Source organism: Grus americana, chromosome 1 (genome assembly GCF_028858705.1).
Source record: "Grus americana isolate bGruAme1 chromosome 1, bGruAme1.mat, whole genome shotgun sequence".
Taxonomy (NCBI): Eukaryota; Metazoa; Chordata; class Aves; order Gruiformes; family Gruidae; genus Grus; species Grus americana.
Genome location: NC_072852.1, coordinates 138,864,191 through 138,881,242, shown reverse-complemented (window position 1 = coordinate 138,881,242; position 17,052 = coordinate 138,864,191). Strand labels below are relative to the sequence as shown.

The window sequence follows — 17,052 nt, the reverse complement described above, 5'->3', positions numbered from 1 at the left end:
AACCAAAATGTTGGCTTGTGAAATATTATTAGTAGAATGGGTCCATAGTACCAGCAATTCAGTCATCTGTCAGCCTGATAAATGGATTAGTGTAAGAGGTGTTCCAGTGGGGAAATGCAGCCCATAGGGCTTCCAGCTAATTATATTTAAGTTGTTTAGTACTGCTGGGAAGCAGCATCCAGGCAATTACTGAAAGCTTTGATGCAGTGTGCACTATTAGAGTGTGTGTTCAGAAACTCATTACCCTTTCGTGCTTGTGTTGGGTGGATTCTAGGAAGCTGACATGAAACAGAGAGCAGGAATCAATAACTAGAAAGACATTTTAGTTAGCTTCTGATCCATTTCCTGATTCAGCAGCTTCTAGCCTACAGTGTTTCATACAATTGCTGTAATGTAAGGGGAAACGGCAACTTAAATACATTAATTACCATATATATGCATCTGGTTACAGTGATGCGTAGCTGAAGTTCCACCCAAGATGAAGTTACAAAAGGTCCTTTGGGGACAAGCTGCTCCCCAGATCCCCTGTGGCACGTCCAAAGTTCCTGCCATCTCTCTTCCTACTAAGTTGATTGTAGCCATTTCTCCTAAAGCCTGACCTTGCAACAGTTATTTATGCCTCCGCAACATCAAGATTATATTACCGCAGTGCCCATCGTACCCCACCTTCAAAATTTCTTGGAAACTGCAGCTAATCCAAAACGAAGCTGACGATATTGGCTACACATATTAAACTGTCTTTGCCGCAGGCTGCAATTCACATTACCAATGCACCTCGAGAAAACTCTACACACTCTGCATCATCCAGATGTGGGAAACAGCAAATCCTTTCACGTGCTGCTCTGCAGTTGGGTACCTCCGAGGTGTCCATGTTGAAAGCAATGCAGAATTTGCACAATGGGGGGACCAAAGACTAGAAGGGTCATTTCTTAGGTTAGAATGACAGATCTACTTGGGGAAAAAGTTACATGAATTAAACTAAATTGTGTGTTTTTTCTTTTTAAGCTTGCACTTACTTTTAAATTGGTTAATGGTGATTGTTAGGGCAATGCCGAGGAGACTACATTTCTTCTTTTCTGTTTCTTACGCTTTTGCCTGAGGTAGAGCTAAATAGACAAACGAGGGGATTACAGTTCAGTGCTTCTGAAGGGGATAATTCTTTCCCACCTACCTGCAGTATCACAGATTTAATAATTAAGTGCTTTTCTTTGTGTTTCCATCACAACAGTCCTAGACATGCTGGGCTTTCTGTTTCATGTTTTTTAAAGTTCAGCAGAAATCTCATGAGTTACTATCAAGAGAGAAGTATTTTTTTAATCTGGACTTGTTAATTAGAAAAATAGCATTCAGTTTGCCTGAGGGCTGCCAAAATAAAAGTTATGCTATTTGATGTGTGTATATCTTTCTGATAAAAAAAATATCAGAGTTGCTGTGTTGTAGGCCACAGCACCCTTGAATCTGTGTACTGTGGAAAAAAAAAATCCTCTTACAGTACAAAGCATTTTCAGTATTGGTACCTGCCTTGCTTACTGACAGCTAAGCTTTCCGTAAATTCATTATTATTGCTGAAAGTACCGGCCTATCAAATAATGGTTGGTAGCTCGTGTATATCTCCTGCCTCTGAAACTATTATGCACAATAGAAAAAATACTACATTGAAGTGCACAGCCGAAGCAGAAAAAGACTAAAGCTGTTGAAGCGTCCATGGAGGCAAAGCGCTGGCTGTGGTAGGTAATTCTGAGAGTCGATGTTGTAACTGTGGCTTCCAGTCTGGCTGTAAGACTGGTTGTATTGAGTTACTGTTGGGGATGCTAAGAGTTAATTAATCTTTGGAGGAGCCTGCAGAAAAGGAGTGGCAGGATATAGCCAAATTAATGAGACCGTGCTTCCGAAATTCTTCATTTCGTGATGTCCACTAGCTTTGAGAGAATTGGTTAAGATAAACATGAAAAGAGTTTCCACTTGCAGTTTTGTGTACCCTCGAGACACTTGCTTCGAAGTGGCAGCCCAGGCTCTGTGAGCGGCACCTGAAAGACTGCACTATTTTGGGGAGAAGCTCTCAAGTCTAAGTATTTTAAGTTTTTCTGGGAAGACGGGTTGTTTCTGAGGGTTTTTTTGTTGCTTTGCCTCAGATTTTACCATGGGAAGACTTTTTGCACTAGTACTGTAATGAATATTTATTTGAAAGTTGACTCTGACTCATGACTTTGCTGCCTTCATCGAATCTGAGCATTTGTCTATGGTAGATTTAAAATAAAAGAAACTCTACTAACTTCCTTTAGAGGCAGCAGCTATGGGGGAAAGATAGATACATAAGTGTCTAGAGAGGAAATTTTTTATCATAGCAAGCCATTAAATAATATTTATTTACTCTACAAGACCTTAGGGCAAATACATCAATACGCAGGCATTGTGTGGCTTTTTCTGAACAGAGCTTGCAGTTCCAGTACATAGGTACTCTGTGGAAACACGACAGAGAAACCCAGCACGTTGTGTTGTGTTGTGTTGTGTTGTGTTGTGTTGTGTTGTGTTGTGTTGAAAATGGTGGTCCTGGATTTGGCTCCACGTGACCACAGTGTTATCCATGGTCCTTGTACAGACTAATTGCTGTGGTTGGTTATACCGCTGTGGATTAGATTTATGTACAACGTTGATCCATAAGGAAATTAAAACCCCAGCACATCAGCAGAAATTTTGCAAATGTTGGAATGTTTTCTTCACGGATTTGTACACTTTTTAGGAATTGCTTTAGAAAATACATTTTAGGTTATTTTTTGCAGGAGGATGGCATAATTATTGGTGTCCTATTGGAATCTTCCGTATAGTCCTGGTTTACTATGAGTATAATCCCCCAGGGGTTGTTTGAAAATATTAAAGCTGTTTATTAATTGGAAAGAAGGAAAAATATTCCTGTTGTGCACTAGGTATCCTGCATTTCTTTCCCAGAGATATAGTGAAATCTCTCAAAAATGCCTTTGTAGTTCAGTGTCTGTTGAAGATGGCCTATTTGTCATTTAAACTCTCCTGTGCTTTTAAAAGCCGGAAAGGAGGGGGATAATAAATTAGTCACCCAATTAAAGGCATTTTGTTATGGAACAGCATTAAGAGAAATCTGATGAAACAAAATAGTAATGTCATTGGTTTGGTTTTTCCTCATCTATGTTGTTTAGTAAAAAGAAATTAAATTATTTAGTTGAAATATACAGAAACAGTATTTAAACATAAAGCAGATTGGAAAAATATTTAAGTATCTAAATCTATTTAGAGGGATTTAGTAGGATTTACAAAAACATCTTCCTAAATGATGTGACTAATTACTCTGAGTTTAAATCAAGAGTAAATCTACTATACCATTTAGGTGTTCTTACCCCTAGCCACGTGCACAATTTCAAGCGTCTCCTATAAATCTGGCCCCCAATTTCAGTTTCCTGACAGGGGTGGGAGGCAACATCTGTATTCTTCACTTAAATTTGCACTTCTGATAGAAGTGGGGATTTTTGTATCGACTGCCTGCATGTGAGTTGGATGTCTGAGTTTTCCACGGTTTTGCTTCACAGAGGTTGTGTCCGATGGAGCAGCTGGGAGATGAGGAGATTGATGGATGTATTTGCACTGTTTGGCTGACTTGCGTGTTTTCAAAAGTAGTGCAACATCCAAAGTAAAACTGTGTGTACCAGATTTACAAGTAGTGAAAATGAATGAAATTTTTTAGCTATTATTTTTGGTTGATATTTAAACATGGTGAAATTTCCTGGCAGCTTAGCAGCCCAAGGCACAGCAACAGCACTAACACTAGCTAAATTGACACTTCCAATATCTTTCTGTATCTTAGCTTGAGGGATGAAATTTTTAAGGTTGCTAACTGCGAGCAGTTCGGTGTAATGTTTAGGCAGTTCGGTGTAACGTTTAGGCCATTTCTCGTTCTTAATTCCTTTTCTTCTCCCGTTCCCCCTGTTGTGAGAAGCCCATGCTACTCGTGTGCCCGCAGTAAGGCTGCCGTTGTAGGGAGAGAGCTGGGAGCACGGTGCTGCAGGGCCACGGCAGCACCTGCATTTCAGCAGAGGTGCGGAACTGCTCCTCTGACCCACCAAAATACCCCGGTAGGAAGCTTTTTCTGCCCAGAAGGCTTACGGCCTGCAAGGATGGGACTGGCAAGTAGTTAATAACCCGAAGCACCGTTATTCATTGCTCTACGCCTGTGGAGCGGAGGCGCAGATTCAGAGAGCAGCGTTCGTATTGCCTTCGGTCATCTTACTGATGCCCCAAGTGACCCGTGTGAAGAGAGCTCCTGCTACCGCTCTCCTGGGACCGAGTCCTTTCAGCTCACGGAGGAAAGAACAGGCTTCCTAAATTAGAAGCCTGAGTATTACTTGCAGCAGAGTTTAGTCCACCTGTCTCTGGAAGGGTGGTTGTAATTCTCTGACTTCACATACGGCCTGAACACATGCCTCCTCTCTCAGTATATGTGTGGTTATATGTGCATATGTGTCACTAAGTACGGGCTAGCACCGGCAGCTTAGCATGCACAGTGCTCGTCGCCATCCAGCCCTTCAGTTACAAAGCTAGACAATTGTTTCAGATCATAATATACTTAATTTATGACCAGGAAGGGATGACTACATCACCTGATCTCCCTTTCTCCATACTGCAAACTTTGCCTGTCTGTATGAAGCCCAGTAACTTGTATGTGACTACAGGATACCTTGCTTTTTCACAAAAAGTCATCTAGAAAAGTCCCACTAGACCTTGATACCAACAAATGGAGAATCTCTGCATTCTCCTTTTGATAGCTGTGCTAATGGTTAGTCACAGGTGATGAAAAGCGTGTGCTTTATTTCTCATTTGAATTTGGTGTCAGCTTCCAGATGCTGATTTGGTTTATGTATTACCCTTTTTTGCTAGATTAACAAGCCAGTTGGTACTTAGTATTTTTTCCCCGTGAAAATTCTTTGGTGCTGTAATCAGGTCATCTGTCTTTTTTTTTTTTTTTTTTAATAAACTATACAAGTTGAACTCTCCAAATATTTCTGCAGCACTCTAAACACTTTTGCAGCTGTATTCTGTGATCTCTGGTGGGATGCTTTTTCAATTTCTTTCTGAATTGGGGAGACCTTAATCCTATTGTAAGTAGTGATAGTTTGTAGTGTTAATGTTACTAGTGAAAGTTTAAAAAACATTTTCTGGTTTTGCATACTGTTTATTGCAAAGCTTATATTAGCACTTATTTCTGTATGAAATTAGATTTTAAGAAACTCCTTTATTGTTGAGTAAAGCCTTCTGGATAGGGGCATCTGCTAGCATGTCTGCTAGCATGACAAATTACTACAACCATCCACATGTATGTTCTCGCCCAATCATAAGGGAAGTCTATGGAACTTTTAAGTGTCACTGACACTTACGGGTAATAAAATAATAATAAATAATATCTTTTAATCTCTGTCTCTTTCCCCTTGCTTCATTCTTGAAAATAATTTATTTACTTGGCTCTAGTCTTCACACAAAACCCCTTTTCAGTAGAGAGCCAGTACGAACGCTTTTACCAAACAGTTGCCTGGCAGGGTAACCAGAGCCAGGCTTATCGCAGGATTTGATTAGCTCTCCCAGCCCGTGTTAGCAGTGCTGCCCGTGCTGGTACCTCCTGCCTGCTCTGTAGCAACCTGGGAAGATGAATGGCCTTTAAGTCATCCCATCACTGACAAAAAGCTACCAGTGATCCAGTATAGAAGATTTGTAAACCGCACAAATGAAAACATGGCCCAACCAATTTATGAGTATGATTATGACAGAATAAATTAAATACAATTTCTTCAATAATAATACTTCCATCTACAGTGCTACAATATGAGTATCTGGTACTCTACAGTGTCCTTTAAACTCCATGAATCTTGCAGAAGCCTTTAGCACAGACAAGCCAGTTATTTTCCTGGTATTTGTCATCAGAGCAGCCTCAGTATGTGTTAGTTACTGTTGCATAGCATAATGTCAGAGTATTGAATAGAGATAATTTTAATATAATAATACTCTTAAAAATTTGCCCATAAGAAGTGGAGAAGTTGTAACAGAAAAATCCTGTAATTGTTGCTTGGATTTTCAGATTTTGTATTTACACAGAGTTACACTTCTTGAGTATGTTACATTTTGCATAAACATAACATGCTCCACAGAAAAATGAGGTGGGAGTCAATTCGAAAATAAGATTGAGAGGTGACAACAGTCATCTCAGAATGCCATCTGAGAATTAGCTGGGTAATTATGTAGGTAGCCAGATAGGTGGAGGTTCATGTGCATTCCAGAGACAAACTCAGAAAAGCTATGGACTTCTACCTGAGGTATTGTTAATACTTTGTGGTGCTAAAATAGTAATTTCTTGTCCCTTGCAGAGTCATTCACCTCTGATTAGAATAGGTATAACTCTTTCTCAGGTGAGTAGTTGTATTTGGTTAGATGGTGTACTTGTCTCACAGTGATGTAAATGAGAACGTGTTCTAGTACTGCAGACTGAGAATTAGAATTGAATTTATGAAAGCTTCTCGTGATGATGTGTTTAAATATGTTATTTATTAAATTGATTATATCATAAAATGATCCTTAATGTATAGTTTTAAAAGCTGTTAGACATTTGTGTGGAAGAGTATAATTAATTTAAAAAGTCTCCAATGAATATCTCATTTCACTTTACAGCATTTAATTATTAGATTATGTAGACAAAACCTGAGCATAAGAGTTAAGGCTTGCAATGCAGGAGTAGGAGGCTAGTCAAGATACATGACGGTCGAATCGCAGAGGTAACAGGAAATAAGGCTTTGCTCGACATGCTCAATGGCAGGCATGGAAGAGTCTGCAAATAGGTTTATTATCGCAGAAGAATGCCAGGCTATCTTTCATGTTTGGTTTTCATAAATATTTTCTTTTAGACTTTCTGCGCAAAACATAACAGGAAGATAATTTCTTTGGCCTACTTACTTCTTTTTGCACAGAAGTGACACTCAATCAGTTCCCACTGGAAGCTTTCTCAGAGAGCACTTTTGTGTCTCCCCCCCACTGTTCTGGGGCAGTGCGCTGGCGTTTCAGTCCTGTACTCAGCGGCAGTTCTCAATGAAGTGCTTGCTGATTTTATACTTGACCAAAGAGGCTGAAAATTGTTGAGCCAAGCTCAGGGTGTATTAGGATTCTTCCATGTCCCTGAAAAAGTGCAAAACGCTCGAATGCTGTGCATCACTGGGGCTTACCCTTGCCTCTCTAATCCCTTCTGTGATGGGTGTTGGGTTTTTCCCCTTACGGTCCTGCCAAATGTCCTAACTTGATATATAGTACCTTGGTAAATGGCAAAAGTGAAAGGAGGCAAATGCTCTTGTTTGATGAGGTGATGCACACTGGCTTGACGGGTACCTCTGTCTCTCATTGCAGCCCCCTCAGCTGTCAGATGCGGTGATCTCCATGGTAACTCCAACCCCCAGACTCTTGACAGCAGCCTGCGAGGAGCAGCATTCAGCAGCTCAAGGGTCTCACGACCAGGTAAGCGAAAAGAAATCTTGCCAAACAGAAGCTTACCTCGGGAACGTGGTTTCCCACCCAACTGCCTTTCACATTTTTCCCTGGTGGAGCCATGCGTGCAGCTAGTTCCTACGCATAAATGGGATGATGTACTTTTACCAGTGCTGTCGTTCAAGGGTATGGCAGACCAGCTCTCTCAGATAGAGACATCTGACAAAAAGTCGACGTTTAGTCAGGGTTGGTTTTTAAACTACAGTTTGAAGAGCCAAAATACAGGAAAACAAAGAAGTACTGTACAATTCCTTAAGTGGCTTCAGTGTTCAGTAATTACTATGGTAGGAAATAACCCCAAAACACATCAATGCTAAGATCTGTTGTACCACTGCAGCTACACCACTGTTGATACTGCCCGGTCACTAACGTTAGGCTCGAGCTCTCTTAGCCTCCTGGAATGGTCTGTAGGCATTGTTTCTGTGTTCCTGTAACAGTCATTGGTACTCTTCAGCCTTTTCAAATTGCTGCTGTGCTCTTTTCACACAGCGACTTTCTAAACCCTTCGCTGTGCTAATAACGGCGTGTGGGGCGTTCTGGTTAACATCTTCAGGAGGTACAGAATTCTTCTCCTTTTTTGGCGAATTACAGAGAAAACACCAAGAAAAAACAAGGTCTTTGCCATCTTGAGAAAACAATATAGAGGCTGTACAGCTGAATTTACTATTCCAGTATCACTAATGCTGTGAACAAAAGTAGCATCTCTGTTTGTACACACTTACATGTGTGGGGGTTTTATTACTCTTTCAGTCATAAGGTTTCACTGGCATTTGTATTGAATTGTTTCTGTGCCATGAAGATTGTATTTCTTTTGTAAGTCCTTTGTTTCTGTGCACCATTTTCTGGGTATTACCTGCATTCATTCATTCTTTCTTGCTACATAAGTTCACTTGGCTGCCATACATTGTCGCCATCTTACAAAGCAATCCGTATTACTCTGAATAACCACTCTGCTACTGTTATTAACCAATCTGACAGTTTTTGTGCCATAACTGTTATCAACAATATTTACTTTTGTATCATTGATGATACTCTTAGATAATGTTTAGCTAGTATTGGGTGATTTTATTGGGAAGAGTAGTAGAACACTCTTCTTCAATTATGATTTCCTGTTAACAGCTACTATTTTATATCTATATCGTAATCACATTTGATGACACTGATAATAATTTCTTACTCTTGAATGTTGTGTGGCTGTAAGCTAAATGCTGTTCAAAAGTCTGCATGTTTCATCTGTGGAGTAACTTCTGTTGACCACAGTTCATAACTTTATCAGATGATTAAATCAAACTTTCTGTTTTACTGACGAAGTTTCTATAAAATGGTGTTGATTGGCATCAGTTTTATTCGTGTCATTTCCCAGTGAATTTATCCTTTATCTGTTTGCTGGTTATTTTGCCTGAGATTAATAGTGGCGTAAAGCTCTATAATTACTGAGATCATACCGCTTACCATCTTCAGTATTGGCAGAAAATGCTAGCAGTTTTACTGAATTTCTCTGGTGTTCCAAAATGTATTGAAAATTAGCATCATTGAAATTATACTCTAGCAAACACTTTTAGGACTCTAAGGCACAAATTATCTGGGTGTGCTATTTTAAAGTTGTCTTTTAACATTCATTTTGGTTACTAATGGCCTCCTTATCTGTAAAAATGTTTTTTTCCTACTTACAGGGAAGAAAATATATGTGAGGGTTTTTTGGGTTTTCTGCATAGCATTTTTGCATGTTTGTATTCTTTAAAATATGAGTCAAAAGTTGGAGGCCCTCTGCTTTTCTTGTCTGTTTTTTTTTTAGCCCAAAATTTCCTATTTAAATTAATTTCTAGCTGACTGTGGTGGGTTTTTTTCATGTGTAATGTATATTTCAATCTAATTATAGCCTTAACCCAGAATTAGAGTGTGATTTTTGGCCACAGGTTGCCTTTTTTGGACTGTTTAATAGTGGCCTTTGATCCCTGGTGGCAGTGGGGTAGGGAGAGTCCTTCCACATTTTCATCTCTGTACTTTCTCCCAAATGCAGAATTTTCCTCTAGTTTCCTGATCCAATGAACTTCCATGCTTGTGATTAACTAAACTTTACATGTTGAATGCGCAGGTCCAGAGCGTAATTATCCTTTTGGTATTAGGAAAAAAAAAAAATTAGGAGTGACTGTGTGGTATTTCTGTCTTGCATCTCTCAGATGGTTGTCCTTCATGTCTTTTCATGTTTTACGAATAGATGCTTACGGAGCTTACGGATACTTAATCAGTTCTCTGATATGCTTGGTGGTTTGCTTTATCTCATGTTACCAACAGTATATCCTCCCAGGATCTGCTAGCATAATACCTGTATGAATTCAAGATCTTGTCCCCCCTGGCTTATTAGTAATTCTGAGAGATAATGGTGCCAATAATGTAGAGTACCATCTTCTATTTCTTTTTCTCTGGCTCTCCTTTCCCAAAAAGTTAGAAGTACTGGTTTTAGTGTTTTAATTGTGGAGATGTCCCAACAGCGTAAAGTGATAGCAACTATACAACGTTCTAAGGAAGAGTTTACGGCCTCTCTTGCCCGTTCCCCGACATCTGATTGTTCTCTCCTCTTGGGCATCCCTATGTAGGGTTGAGTTTGTACTGCATCTGTTTCTGTAACACCTCCCAGCTTACTTGAGAAGCTGTTTGCCAGCCCTAGATCATCCTTATCCAGAGAGTAACCACGTGTCAGTGAGATGAAGCTTATTCCCTAAATAATTCCTTCTCACCATGGATGTGAGTTGCTGTTCCGAAGGCCAGAACCTCTCAACTTTTCACCAGATATGTAGCCAGTAATTGATCATCAGTCTTTTTATTTTCCATCCCTCTGTAGTACAGGCAGATCTCCAGGATCTCTTTCGCATTTTCCTTCTGACATGTGCAGCTGGTCTTATGCTAGCCAGAGATTTTGTAACGAGGAGTGATGGTACATGCTTTAGTACTTTTCCATCTCATAGTAGCACTGGGACCTTCCTCTCTGCAAGAGAACGTCTCTCACCAGTCTATAGTCAGGGCAGAGCCAATACAGGTAGAAAATGTCATGTTTCTAAGAAAGAAGCTCCAGGAAAATTTCCTATAAGTTCCTGGCATCAAATGTTGTAGAAACTCCTTATTGGATTTTGGAGAGTTATTAGGAGGAGTGGTGCGAATCTACTTGGACAGTTCTGTAACAATTGCTTATCTCAACCAGTATAAGGAAAACCAGAAGCAGAGAAAAACATTAAGATTTTACAAAGTTAGTGCATCATTTTTAGTGGATCTTCTCTTGTGCCTGGGAATGGACTACGGAAGTTTCTTCAGTCCTGTGTTTTACTAGTTTAGTTGCCCAAGATAGGCGAACAATTTTTACATTGTAAGTGTCAGACCACTTTAGTACTTTCTACTAGGTACCAAGGGCACCAAAATTATTTCCCTAAGTTAGTAGTGGCTTTTGAAAATCATGGCCAAAATCACTATCAAGACTATTCAAAATATGTTTTAACAAAATATGGGCATGTTAATTTTGTCCCATGCATTCTTACTGTTATCATTGATATGATGGAGGTGACAATGACAAGAGGCTGACTATATCAAGATCAGGTGTGATACATTGTATGAATGCATAGGGAATTATAGTATCTTGACTAGAAAACCTTAAAGTGTAAAAAGCAAGATGAAACAGAGAGATGAGGCAAAATTAGATGTGAGAACATGCAGAATTGGGGGGGCTCAGTTAGAAATAGTAGGAGCACGCACATGATACCTGGGAAGAAACAGATCACCCTTTACTAGATTGATGTTTATTGTATGAATTAGTTAGTTTGAATATAAGAACAAGATGGATAGAATGTAAGTGGAAGATATTTCAAACTGTCAGCTGGTATGCCGAACAGGTTTCTGCGTTGAAGGAGCTTGGAATGTCACAGTTTGAGAAAGTCACAAATGAAATGTGATAGTGCGGGTTGTGGCTGGTTTTGGTAGAAGTGCACAGGGACAGATTAACATAAGAAAATGTTCAATATTCTTTTTGAAATACATTTCCAGAGCAGTATTTTTTCAGAAGCATTTCAGAAGCATTCATTTGGTGTGATTGAGGAGAATGTTTCATTATATATAGGTCAGCATTAAGATGGTTGATTTTGATGAAATGTGACTCTTCTTTTTAGAAGAACATTGCGTTTTATACAAGGAGAGTAAAAGAAACTATCATCAAAGAGTTGGCCTGCAAGTGCATGAATTTGAAAAGTATTATACCTGTGCATACTTGTTCCTTAACATCTTTTATAATTTTTTCACAATTAGTGATTACTAATGGTTTGTTTTAATTTATTTAGAACTTTTATCAATGGTATTGCACGGGCAGAGAGAGAAGCTTTCTGTATGGTAACAACAGATGCTGTTGGCACTAGATCCCACCAAATCATTTCATTAGTCAGTTAGATGTATGAACTAGAAAAATCAAACTACTTTTAAACAATATCTTTTACAACATAATTCTTGGGTTTAGTTAATAAACTGTGTATTGATTTTGATTTCTAAAATTATTTTTCAAGTGTTGTCAACAAATAATATGGCACCTGTGGGCCTACACATGAACTATTCCCTTTGACTCCTCAGCATTCATTATTCATAGGGTGTGGTTATTCTTAAAAGTCACCTGGCATTGTGTCTGTTCACTGAAAAATAGTGAACTGTTGTCATATTATTTTTACAAATAAGCATATTTTAAAATGACATAAAAATAAACATCCTTTAAATTTGCAGCTGTTCCAAGGCTAAAGCAGAGTTTTATTTCTATATTCCCTGATGCTTCTCTTGCTACGTGGTGAATCACAGTTAACTGAACTCTGGTTTTATTCATTAAATATGACTTAATCAGTATTTTTTGACCTTTCAGCCAAGTCAGAAGAAAGTATATCCAGCTAGAAAAGGAATTTGTATATTAGGTAACAATTTTTATGCCTTTACATTGTGCTGGAGAGATGAGGAAACTGCTATTCCAGTCATGGCCAACTTCTGAGATACTTGCTTTGAGCCTGCCTTTTATACGGTAGCATTTTAAACTAATGCTAGTGGAATAAGATTATTGCAGGTTTTTTTTCTTTTTTTTTTTTTAATTTTTTTTTTTTAATTTTTTTTCTTCACCCCAACTAAGCTTCCAAGAAAGGTTTTTTTCTTTATGTGATAGCGAAGAGAGGCTTGAGGATGCTAGCATTCCAAAATAAGATGGTAAAACACATTATCCTTTGATTTTTAAACTAAGCTGGTGATTTTTTAAGGCATAACTCAGACGTTTTAGGACTGAGCTGTGACAATCCTGTGTTCTCTGTCCTTCGATTTGCGGAGCGCATTAGGATACCACATTCACCATGCCAGTCACTTAAAAGTGCTAGTAATAGATATGCAGAGTGGAGAAAGAGAATTTTTGTTGTAATCATTAATAAGTTTATATTTAGCTTACCTGGAGTGCCAGATTAAGTGATAGGTGTGAATGAAATCTGTTTTAGAAATCTGCTGCTGCTGAGAAGTGTGGGAGCTGCCACAGGATGGGTGAGAATAGAGCTCTGCATTGCCCAAAACTGCTCCTGTGAGTTTTTTCAGCAGAGACACAGACTTCACACAGGGCAAATGGTTCTTCTTCACCCACCTGAAGTCTGCTCAACCTGTCTGGGCAGAACTGCAGAAACTTGCCCAGGTCAGCAAATCCAGGTTAGGCTGCAGCACCCTTGGAAAATTCAGGTATGTCCTTGTACACGTACCACGCAAACGCTGTGCGTGTAGCACATTCCAGGGGCGTAGTCTCTTCTGCAAACTACCTGTAACGAGGGGCTGTGTATGTGCAGTAAATCTGCTGCTTCCCAAACAGAATTAGGAGAGTCTCCCTCTGAAGAAGAATAGGATTTTCTGCATTTTAAAGGTTGGTTCACTTGAAGGTTGTGTTTTAAAACAAGCAGAGGCAAGCAGCTGCAGCACACTCAGTTCTACGTTGGTGCAACCGTTTGTGCGGTATTTCTCAAAATAGTCTTTGGATTGACTTGGGCAAAGCCCATTCCCTTTGAATAACCCATATTGCATTCAGACCTTCACATGTGAGGTGGCTTCCCAGGGCTGTATAGTGCTGTATCTTCTCCTAATAAATATTTCAAGAGATTGGGTTAATATGGCTGTTACCTACTTAGAAAATACATGGGGAACAGGAAAGACACTGTTCCAAACAATATATCTGTTGTAATAAAACAAAGTGGATTTATAATTTTTGTTGTATCTGAGATGGTTAATGTTTATTTATTGGTTACTCTGTGGGCTACAATGTAAATGAGCAAGCATCCCAAATCTCTGTAACATGAATTGTGTTTATCATCAACTTAAATCCGTTTAAATAAGTTTAGTTCAACTGATGCATGCACAAATTAATTTGCCTTTTATCTAGCCTGTTTCCAGTCCTAATAAACAGAATAATCAATCATAGGAGCCGCCTTCTATAACATGATTGTATATTCCTGATCAAGGAAATGTAAAATAATTTCTTTCTAATCCCTACTCAGTTCCCCCATAATCAAGGTCTCTGGATACAATGATTCATCTTAATCATTTTTACATTTCTTGACGGAAAATGGAAGAAAAAACAACCTTTTTTTTAGTTTGTGTGTTTAAAGATTGATTACATTCAACATTGTAAAACTAATTTAAAAGTACAAGATATTTTTGATTCTCCACAACACAGAAAAGATACCAGTCTGACTCTGAGAATTCTACATAAACAAAAAGGCAACAGTACCATGTTTTCAAGAGTTTGTACTGTGTTGATCTATATTCAGCCTTACTAGTAATAGCTGGTCTGAGGCCACTGGCACCTTTCTTACTGATTCCAAGGAGTCTGAGACTTTGATTAGGCATTTTCTCTCTTTGTTGAAATACAAAGTGCCAAGCAAAACCTGAGGTTAGCTTCATGGAAGATACTAGAAAAAAACCCAACAAAACAATTAAAGCTTTAGGTTAATGTTTGAGAGCTTCCTTAATAGATTAGCTACATCACGTACCTTATTCCCACATGGAACTGGAACTGGCCAACGAATGAAATAATACTTTTATGCTGAACTATTTATACTATATATTGTCTATGATTTTTTAATTATATACACATACATAGTATACCACATATTTAATAACTTTGTCTAGATAGGCAGTTATGAAAAATGTATAATATGTGAAAGATCAACTTACAATTTGTTTACAGTAGTAATTTACAGCTGCTTAGCTGTAGTATTTTAGTAGTGTTTTACAGCTTACCTTTACAAACCAATTCTTCTTTTTTCTATTGCAAAAGGCATTAAGGCAAACTTGTGTTTTATCCAGAATCGTATGTTTGGAATGTGTCCCATTAAGTGTAGTTGACAAGATTAGAAAAACAACAATCTGTCTTTAGAAGTATTCCTACTATACTAGTTAATGACAGTTTCTGGACTGCTACTTCAGAAATACTGTTCCAGATCAAGGTATTGCAAGGAGTTGCTTCCAAATGGTATGTAAATGCATCCTGAGCAGTCAAATGCTGCTTCTGGTATTTTAGCTTAAGGATGCTGCTGCTGTTTCTGCCTCTTCTGCTCTACGCTGATAGCAAAACAAAATTAGTTTGGAGAAATTTTGGTGTAATTCTAGTGTAGCTGCTAGCTGTTATACAGGAATTGAATCATATGGCCCATATAACTCAAACTAGACTTTAAACATGCTAATCATCTTGCCTTATTATTATTAAGTTCAATGTTAAAGACTTGCTTAATGTTAGAATATCTTCTTATGTCTATAGAGAAACGAAATGCAGAAAATATGCTTATTTGTCCTTTGAGCTTTCAAGTTACGAGCTTTGTTCCAAAAAAAATTTGACATGAATACATTTTGACATTGAGATGAGTCTTTTCCTCTATATTAAAAATTCAGCATCAGCATGCAAAAAACAATAATCCTTGTACTGGCACAGAAGAAGGGTTCAGTACACCTTTTTGAATAAACATTGTAATTTGGCCTTAAACAAAACAGTGTCTCTGTGTTACTTATGTGATTCCATTCCATGAATACAGATATTAAACATCTTTGGTCATTTCAGGCTTAATCTTTTGCTTCAAAATGTTTGTTGACCTCAAATGTAAATTAATCCCATGTTTTTTAAATGTATTACTTTAGGTTTTAGCACAATAACCTCATTTCACACTGCCAGTTTCATGATTTTTTTGCAAATTCTTTATTTTTTGAGCCAAAAGTTCAGCTGTGATAAAATATGACTAAGGCTAAACTTGTATCTGATATGTTAGGAGGTCTTTCCAGCCATGTTTTCCCAAAACGTTGCTTCAGACCTTTCCAGATTATACAATATCATTCCAATATTTTTGTTAATTTCCTTCATTTTAACAACTCTAACTTTACATCAAAGTATTTAACATAGTGGGATGATTCTGTTTTAAACAATTTGAGTTGATAAATCTCTATTTAGTAGTAAACTGGAGAAGCCGTTTTCACTTTTTATGTATGCATTTGATTTCTCTCTAGATATTGATAGATCTTTGCAAATTATCTGCTTAAGAGTAAGCCCAAATATTTTGAATTCATCCTAATTAGATAATGGAAGTGTGTTATATACAGTCTTTGCAAGCTGAAAGAGTAAAAATTCTCCCCATAAATAGATGTCTAAAATTATGCAAAGATCATTAAAGAAAAAGAGTAACAATACAAGTTTTTAATAAAATATCCCAAGGTCAGACCAGCAAAGTCAAGGAAGCAAGCTATCCATCGTGACATGGATCTGAGAACTGTGCTCCGAGGCATGGGAAGGGGATCAGTAGAAGCAGTGGGTCAGGGCGGTTGAATGGAAGGGGAGGAAAGAACGGGAGAGTGGAGCCTAGGGATGCTATGAGTTTCTCCACTCTGGAGATGCTTGATTAGCTAGTGCAGCCAAAAAACAAAAATGAGGGAAAACTTGGTATCTGTCCGAGGTAGATTAAGCCTGTGGTTATTGCCTATTACCAATTTTGTGATAGGTATAAATACAAATTTGCCAACTGTTTTACTTTTTTTTTTTTTTTTGATAAACTAACCATCTTTCTTTCCTTTGTATTAACTTTTCCATCAGTGTCAATAATTAGAGAATTTACAAAGTCTCTTTACATAGAATTTCCATTTCTCTTGTGGTGCTTATTTCAGTCATTCCCCAAAGGTTTCATGGTGCCATGTAACTCAGCGCTCTCTCTTCTTACTGTGGTTGCCTGTCCTGTAATCAGTGTTTGCTCTCACCTTGCATACAGCACTCTGAGTAAAGAGTATCTAACTTGGCTGGAGAGTTTTTGAAGTCTAGCCTCTTTGCATATGTTCTTCTCTTGACTCTTAAGTCGGTTTTGGTTTAGGATTTCACAGGAGGGCGAATATTAAGAACTCATTGGTAGATAATGGTCTGCATCATTGTATTATGTTTTGCGTTCCTAAAATTTTGACACAAATATGTGGGAGACAAATGAAATTGCATTTGTA

At 38.1% G+C, this 17,052-nt stretch overlaps 1 protein-coding gene across 4 annotated transcripts in view; it reads left to right on the top strand.

The window, feature by feature from the left end:
• TBL1X (transducin beta like 1 X-linked) overlaps positions 1-17,052 on the top strand; it is a 203,448-nt gene that overhangs the window by 102,388 nt on the left and 84,008 nt on the right. For all 4 annotated transcript variants that reach the window (XM_054828345.1, XM_054828370.1, XM_054828352.1 and 1 more), the window contains one exon: positions 7,408-7,515. The gene's annotated coding sequence lies outside the window, so the exon portion shown is untranslated. The remainder of the gene's footprint in view (positions 1-7,407; positions 7,516-17,052) is intronic.